Source organism: Macrotis lagotis, chromosome 7, assembly GCF_037893015.1.
Source record: "Macrotis lagotis isolate mMagLag1 chromosome 7, bilby.v1.9.chrom.fasta, whole genome shotgun sequence".
In the NCBI taxonomy this organism is placed as follows: Eukaryota; Metazoa; Chordata; class Mammalia; order Peramelemorphia; family Peramelidae; genus Macrotis; species Macrotis lagotis.
In genome coordinates this window covers 8900741-8909430 of record NC_133664.1, presented here as the reverse complement: position 1 = coordinate 8909430, position 8690 = coordinate 8900741, and the positions used below count along the sequence as shown (strand labels likewise).

The window sequence follows — 8690 nt, the reverse complement described above, 5'->3', positions numbered from 1 at the left end:
AAGAGGACCTGCGTTCAAATCCGACCTCAGACACTGAATGCTTTCCCTAGTTGGTGACCTTGGGCAAGTCTCTTAATAGCATTGCCTTACAACTCCCCCCACCCCCCACCGAAGAAAAAGAAAGCAAGCTAAAGAACGTTAAAAAATTCATGCTTCAATCTTTATTGAGACACCAGAAGTTCTTTTCTAGATAACGCTTTTTTTAGATAATGCTTTTTATCATAAGTCCTTCTGTGTTGTCTTGGATCACGGTATTGCTAAGAATTTCCATAAAGTTCTCTTCAGTGTTGCCTTCTGCATTCAGTACTGTCTTCTTGTGTACATTTGCTGTCACTATGATTATTATTATTATTATTTTGTCCTTTGCTGTCTTCTTTATTCACTCCTCTAGTATTTCTATTTGGGATCTCTGAGAAGCAAAATCCTTTCATTTCCAATTTTCTTTATAGAAATATTTTACATTTTTCTTTATTATTGAATGTCCATTTTTGTTTTGTATAGATAAGCTCAGATTTTCAGAGGAGATCACCCTGCACTCCACTGTTCTAGAACACAGTAGTGCATTCCTTCCTGTATTTTCTGGTAGGTGAATAATAGTTTTGTGTTTTTAGTAAATCCTTTCTTTTTATTTAAATGTCTTTCTCTTGATTACTTGCAGAATTTATTGTACCTGAATTGAACTGAAAAATGTAATCACTATATATTTTGGAATTTGTATCCATTATTTCACCTTTCTGAGGAAATCTTTGGATTCTTTTATTTGCATTTCATTTTCTTTTGTCAGAAGTTCTGCAAAGTTCTCTTCTATTATTTCCTAAGCTTTTTGTCCTATTATGTTCTTTTGGAAAACCAATGGTCCTCAGATTGTCTCTATCCATTCTGTCTTCGAGATACACTTGTTTTGCTCGCGTAGTGAGCATATTTTCTATTTAATTCTGATTTTTTTTCTTTGCTTTTCTTTTTCCGGGTTATCCTTCTGTATATACAAATACACTTCTGTGTATTTGCATTGCCAGTCTATTGGTCTCTCTTTTGTTTCTTTGATGAGACAAAGATTCCACTTTTTCTATTCTATACATATATTCATTACGCTATGGATAATTTCTGCTCTCCTAGTTCTAATTTTTCTTTGAACCACTCAAGAACAGTACATTAGAGCTCCATGTTCTCCTCAAATTCCCCAGGGTCCTCTGTCTCAAATAATGTTTTATCATTTTTTTGATATATAGTATTTATTCATAGATGCCTAAATTCTTTTACTAGATCTGGAGGCCATGTTTTCTTCCATTGCTAATGTTTTCACTATTGATATAGCTGCCTGTTTTCAGTCTCTGAATTTTCTTCTTCCTGAGCTCTTTGGTAATTTCAATCTCCCTCCCCCCAACTTCCCCTATTCATTTTCTGACCTCTTTCTCTTTGATGGTGATTTTCTTAGGTTCTAAATCACAAAGCATCTCAATTTTCTCCCACATTGGGCATGTCATAATTCACCAGGCTAAATCTTTACCTCAAATGAATTTCAGGGTAGTCAGAACTGGCCCCAGATGGATAGTGAATTCTTTCTTTAGGATTGGTGGGGCAGTACATGACTCCTCAGATGCACGGGGTCCTGTTTTGGTGACTCATATTACTTTCTCTGTTCTTTAGTTCTCTGGTCCAGCACTGGCAGGTCAGAGCTTTGCAGCACCTATGCTATCAGGTTGCTCTTTGTTGGAATCTGAGCAAATTTCCATATTATAGATGCAAGTTATTCAGAACCAATAGAAAAAGGAAAGAGGGACCATGGTATAGGAGTGGGTTTTGTTGCAAGCTCAAGTCCATATGTCATTTCATTGTGTCTAGTGCAGATTGATTGTGGGAGATGGGGTAGGGGTGCCGAGTGAGCTCAGGGTTAGTTTATGAAATTTTTAGGGGTTTCTTAAACCTTATTTTGTATACTAGGTTTCCTGGACTATAGAGACATCTGAACTTACTTTATTTTTAGTACACAATTTCGATAGAGATAGGTTTGAGATGGCATGGGCATCAGAGGAATCAGAATAAATTTAATGGTACACATGTACCCAAAACATCTTTTGTATTACAGCACATATGTAGGAGATACCGCCTCCAAGAGAGGTGTCTTAACCCTGAGCATTGGTTTATAGATTTAGCCTCTTTTGGCTGAGATTAAAGCCATATATTTATAGACAGTTTAAGTGTCCCATAGTCCCCAAATACTTCTGGTTCATAGTTTCCCAGCAATAAACCCAGCTAGAAACAAGAGGCATCCCATCTTCTGTGTATGAAGATACAACAGCTATCTAAAAAAGTCAGCTTACTTACACCTTCTGATTGATTGACTGTTAGCCTTCATAATTGAAGACCATGACACCATATGAGTGATTGTATGACTTGCATATTTTGTTGATTATAGTGAGGAGAGTGTTTGGCAAAGATCTTCTCCCTGCCTCTTCCAGAATTGTCTTCACCCTATGGACTGATCTAATAGGAAACAGGGCTTCTGGTGAGGGTCTGGAAACACTGGGAAATAGGGTTTTTTTGAGGAAATCTTTCTCGTGTTATTGAGGCATCATAGGATTACTATGATGCTGGGCAGAGCAATGATATGGCCATTTTATGATGACGAAGTTCCCATAATATGGTGAAACTCATTTGTCTCTCAATGGTCTAATTGTCAGTGATTTTATGCAGATAGTCTTTCACCCGGAAGGTAAAGCTAACTTGACTCTCAGTGTTCTAGTCAACAGTAGGGTACAATTTGGTGAGAAGTTTTCAACAGTAGGTCAAAGCTACCCATCACTAAAAGGACCATATGACTAATCTAACCCTCCTCCCCTTCTGATATGGATCCTCGGTATAGGCATACATCTTTCTTGCAAAGATAATATTGAAAAGGAACAAGAGGGATGTATGGATTAATAGTTGCTAATATCATCTTAAGACAGCTAGGTGTTACAGTGGATAGTGGGCTAGAATTGACAGTCAGGAAGTCTTCAAATATTTCCTCTGACACTACCTACCTGTGAGATGCTGGACAAATCATTTAACCTTCATTGCTTCAGTTTTTCCATCTTTAAAATGAGCAGGATTGGGAAATGGTAAACCATTCCAGTATCTTTGCCAAGAAAATTGCAAATGAGGTCATAAAGATTCAGACACAACTTGAACAATCACAGCAACAACAAAGTCATCTTCGTTGCCTTTATGGAGGAAAAAGGAAAGAACTATTGATGATCTATTCTATTGTGCTGGGCTTTTTCCTTCACTGATAGCTTAAAAATTGATTCCTGGGTTAATTTAAAGTTAGATCGCTCCAGGCAAGGATTTATTTAATACTAATTTGTTCAGATATAACCACTGTTTATTTTGCTGAGTGTTGTTGCCACCTTCTCAAGTGACAGAGACAAAGCTATTCAGGTGGTGGAGAACAAGCAAGAGACCTTGATGGAGACAGATAGCTCTATCATCAATGAAACAGATTAGTATAACAATTCTGCAAGATCTGTGCCATTTTGAAGCTAGGTTGTCATCTTAGGTTGATCTGCCTTAGCTAAATCTTTACCCAATTTCTCTATAGATTCATTTTCTCCTCTACAACTTTTTAATGTTTTATGAGCTAATATGGCTCATAGTCTCCTGTCAATCTCCTTTTGTCATATGGTCAACAAATGATCTTATACACTATTTTTTGTTGCTATAGGCAACCACATCTCTGTATGGAGAAGTAATTGCTTCAATATTCAGTAGTTTCTTAGCTGTTTCACCAACTCATTATGGAAATGTTTTTTTGCAAGTCAAAATTCTCTAAAAATTGGTGATGTTATGTCTTTGCTTTTGTCTGTTCTTCTGCCCTTTTGGAAACCAATAACTTTTTTTGTCATTTTTTTGGTATTCCCAGCATTTAATGCTGCCTAGAATATAGAAGGTGCTTATTAAATGCTTACTGATTTTATTTCACTAATTTACATATGACCTTTTAAAATTTTATTATTTTGAAGTTTATTGCTGGGAAACTATGAACCAGAAATATTTGGGGACTATAGGACACTTAAATTGTCTATAAATATATGACTATAATCTCAGAAATGACAGAAAAATAGATTTGAGGTTTCTCATCCTGAGTCAGAGGTGGATTTCTGTGCATTAGAGCCAAGATGCCAGGCAAAGCACTAAGCCCTTTTCAAATATCTCATTTGATCTTCACAGCAATCTAGCAAGGTGGCTCATTTTGTTACCCCCAATTCACAGTGAAGGAAATAGAGGTTAAGTGACAGTGCAAGTAAGTGTCTAAGGCTGGACTTGAACCCTGGACTTCCTTACTCCAAATCTAGCTCTTTCTCCAATATACTACTTAGCAGCCAAGAGAAACAGAATTATAAAGTAGGGGGATTTTAAGGCAGAAACCAGAAGCTGGAAGAAGCAGAAAAACAAAGCAGAGGACAAAGAAGATAAAGTTGATGGCAACTGGTATGAGTTGAGCCCATTTGTGACTAGAGACAGACAGGCTGATACACTGAGGGGATATGACTGAAGGAAGCCCCAGTTGTGGGGAGTTGATTGGAGAAAATAATAATATTTAAGAGGCTGACTGGGAAAGATGCCTTGCTCTCTAGAACCTTCTACAATTTGTGATGGGGAACCTTCTAGAGGTTTGCCTTCATTGCCTTTTACTACCTTCTATGACTCAAGAAGGGGAATTTCCTCCAAGTCCAGAGAGTATAACTAAATGACTGATCCCAATTTTGCAGAAACTCTAATGAATGTACTTCTGCCACAGACATGAGCCATCAGAGCTCATTTGGGAAGCACCATATAGGTTAGAGAAGGCTCCTGCTTATTAAAAGGACTTAGAGCTGCTTTATTTTTTTTTAGGCTTTTGCAAGGCAAACGGGGTTAAGTGGCTTGCCCAAGGCCACACAGCTAGGTAATTATTAAGTGTCTGAGACCGGATTTGAACCCAGGTACTCCTGACTCCAGGACGGTTAGAGCTGCTTTAAAGACCAAGTTCAAGATCAAATTCAACAGATGAGTTGTGAGTGTTCTAAGTATATAGATTTCCTTATTCATGTGCTTCAGTGCTAAATTTCTGTAAGTTTGTGCCCAACTCTTTGGACACTGTGTGCATTAAAAGGGGGAGGGAAGAGTGTGACTCAGATTTATGGGGAGATAGTTATAATTATTATCACTTTTCTTTTGTCAGCAAATGTTTCATGATTTACAGTTAATAATATCATCTTGGTTGATTTGTTTAAATGGAGCACACTGGTTGGGGCTAAAGAGCTATTATAGTACTGAGTAACTGATATATAATTTTCCCTAGGATCCTGGTAGTTCATTGTAGCTACAGGGGCAACCCCTTTGGGGAACTATCCTAACCTGTCAGTTTGAATGCAGTTCAGCTGAGTGAACCAGCCCCAACTCAGGAAGAGGGAACCTGGAGAAAGTTGGAGTCATCTCCATACCCTATGCTATAAACATATTAGGGAACTAAGTTCTGAGAGTTTGTGATATCTGTCCAAGCCTCCTGTGTGCCATATCCAGATCTCCATAGGAAATCTATTTAAGGAAACAGCACACATTCCTTATATATAAATATGAAGAGAGAAAGAAATAGCTATGGATATTTTTTAAACATTCTCCATAATTCTCAATGCATTAGATTTTCTTAAGTATAAAGTTGTTTTATGGTTTTATTTTATTATCTACATATATGATATATAATATAAATTTATTAATTATTCTAGTCTTTTCTTATCTGAATACAATAAAAAATGATGACAGTTCTTTTGATGGAAAAGTATGCAGATCTTAAAAAAGCATCAGAAAGCAGTAGGAAATAGGCCAACAAAGAATTGTTTTTTAATAGATAAAGAAATTGAGATGAGATTAACTAATTTTTCAAGGTAACAGCTAAACCCAGGTCTCCTAGTGTCCAGTCTGATGCTCTTTTCATTGCAATCGAATTCATAGAAAGAATCATGCTTTTAGTGCCTGCTCTATGTAGAACACTAAACCTGGGGACCAGGGATGTAGAGAGTAACTCTGGCTTTCTGGAGCTATAATCCTTCTCCAAATGGGAGAGGTTTTCCACTGCTAGGACCCCGAAGAAATTAGGGTAATTTCTGGAGTTTCAACTAGTCACTTGCTCAAGGTTTCCAAATCATGTTCCCAAAATCTACACAAAAAAGCTTCTCACTGTTTTGAAAGATCTCAATGAAGTCCTTCCAAACTGTAAGTCTTGAGTCATGGATTATGCAAATCCACTCTTGCAGGATAATAACACTTTTGCAAAGAACAAACTGTTTAAATAATTATAATACTTTTGTTATGGCAATAATGAGGATGGCAGATTGTGTGTGTGTATGTGTGTGTGTGTGTGTGTGTGTGTCTGTGTGTCTGTGTGTCTGTGTGTCTGTGTGTGTTTTAATTAGGAGCTGTGATTTTGTCAGCAAAAGGAGCACTCCCCATGGAGACTCCCTCCATCTATGAAGACTGACAATAGAGATACTAATTACCATCCTTAAGCATTGCCCTTGACTGGTCCAACAAGCACATGTAAACAGTGGGCTTTGAATTCAGATCTTCTCCTCTCCAAGACTCAATCTCTCCACTCTGACTCACCATACTACCTCTTGCCAGGGAGATGCTGGCACTAAACTCCTTCAACAATCTCCTGAGGCACTAGTGGGCTGCCAAGCTTCCATTGCTTCAGTATTTTTGTACAGCCAAAGCTGTACAGGAGGAGCTCCTGAAGTGAAAATAAAGCTCCAGAGAAGCCGTAACAATTTTATATAAATAAGCATTTGTTGAATTGAAGTCTATGCTAAGTACCAAGGCTGCTCACCAGAATTCTGGAGGTGGTGCCTGAGATAGCCAAGAGCATGGGCTTGTGCCCTTACTTTTTACTTACCACTTGTTCAACCTTCCACAAATTCCTTTACCTCCCTGGGCCTCTTAGTTTTCATTATTTGCTACATCATTGTCTTTTTTTTTTTTTTTTTTTTTGCTAGGCAATGGGGTTAAGTGACTTGCCCACGGCCACATGGCTAGGTAATCATTAAGTGTCTGAGGCTGGTTTTGAACTCAGGTTCTCCTGACTGCAGGACCAGTGCTTTATATACTATGCCAGTGAGTTTCCCCCTATATCCATTGTCTTAAAGTTTTTTCATCTTCTAGAACTTAGAGACCTTTGCTTTCCATCTCATTATTTGCTAACAAGGTTAAAAGATGGTATATTATAAGACTAATGTAAGATTAATTTTTAAGAACAAATTTTAATTTCTCTCAAAATTCTAAAGAATTTTTTTAAAGTTGATCTAATAGCTTAAAAATAATCTTTAGTGAAAAATGTGATAAGGCTCTTTTCCTCTCTGGTTCAAGAAAGATTATTTATGAAACTGAATATAAAACCATGGTTCCTTAGTTTCTTCTTTTTGTGTTATTAGTAGGATAAAGGGAAGGAGAACACTGAGAAAGAATAACACAACTATAAAAAATAATAGAGTAAATTATTCACAAGGTATTAACTACAAAGAAAAAGAAACTGGCTTTTCCCTCAGATCCTTCAGAACTAATGGATATGGCAGAAGCATAGTGGTGGTTCCCCACTTGTACCCATGAAATAGGAAAAGAGGTGCAATGGAAAGAGTATACAGGAGTTAGAAGGGCTGAACTAAAATCTGGCCTCAGATACTTACTTGTTGTGATGCTTGGCAAGTCTCTCCATCTTATTTGCCTCAGTTTCCTCATCTATAAAATGAAATGAAAAAGGAAGCAATAAATCATTCCTGTATTTTTGCCAAGAAAATCTCAAATGGGGTCAAGAAGAATTCCTGAAAAATTGATTCAATGCCATCTGGAGGATGGATTTACATTAGAGTGGAGACAAATGAGATAGAGGCAGTAAATTTAGAGGAAGTCCCTCATCAGTAACATTCTAGGTCTCTTGAAGTATGGAGTTATTGATATCCAGAAGGATTCATCTAATTTAGGATCATCCTTCCAACGAGTCCCCTTTCAGAGGCTAAGCCATTGCTACACTGGTCACACCATCACCAAGAACTTGGCAAATTCTTCAGTTAGAGTTTGGTTTTTGTCTTGCTAGTCCATTGAGAAACTCTGCCAGAGAATCAATGTAATTACTTTCTGGCAACTCCAGTGTGCTGATCTCACTTTTAAGGGCCTCTATCTCAATGAAAATCAATGAACAAAATTTATTAGGAGCTGAAAACATGAAAACTGAATATAAACTGATAGAAAGAAAAGCAAAAACAGTCCCTGCCATACAGAAACCCAGATCCAGATGGCAAAGACAACATTTCCACATAGTCAACAGGAACATACTGGAGACAGAATGAAGAGAGATGGCCAGGTCAGAGTTGTTCATCACTTTTAGAACGACTGTTTAGCATTATTGCTTAGTATGGCAAACATTCCACCTTTTCTCAGACCTGGAGTTGGTCCCTTTACTTCTTTGTCTCCTTTGATCAGTCCCTTGTTGGAAGATGGTCTTTTTACTCCAATATTTGCTTAGGATCAATCAAACTTAGTTTCTTCTCCCCCATAGTAGCTTAGTGGATCAAAGGATAAGCTACTGTGCCTGGAGTCAGGGAGACCTAAGTCCAAACCCTGTCCAAGACCCGTACTAGCTGTGACTTACAAATCACTTAACCTCTGTCTGCCTCAGT

At 37.5% G+C, this 8690-nt stretch overlaps 1 long non-coding RNA gene across 1 annotated transcript in view; it reads right to left on the bottom strand.

Moving 5' to 3' along the window:
• Positions 1-291: 291 nt before the first annotated feature.
• The window catches only part of LOC141494341 (uncharacterized), a 34557-nt gene continuing 26158 nt past the window's right edge, over positions 292-8690 (bottom strand). The window contains exons 2-4 of the long non-coding RNA XR_012470406.1: positions 7701-7752; positions 3024-3203; positions 292-2484 (exon numbers count right to left, since the gene is read on the bottom strand). This is a non-coding gene — a long non-coding RNA (uncharacterized LOC141494341). The remainder of the gene's footprint in view (positions 2485-3023; positions 3204-7700; positions 7753-8690) is intronic.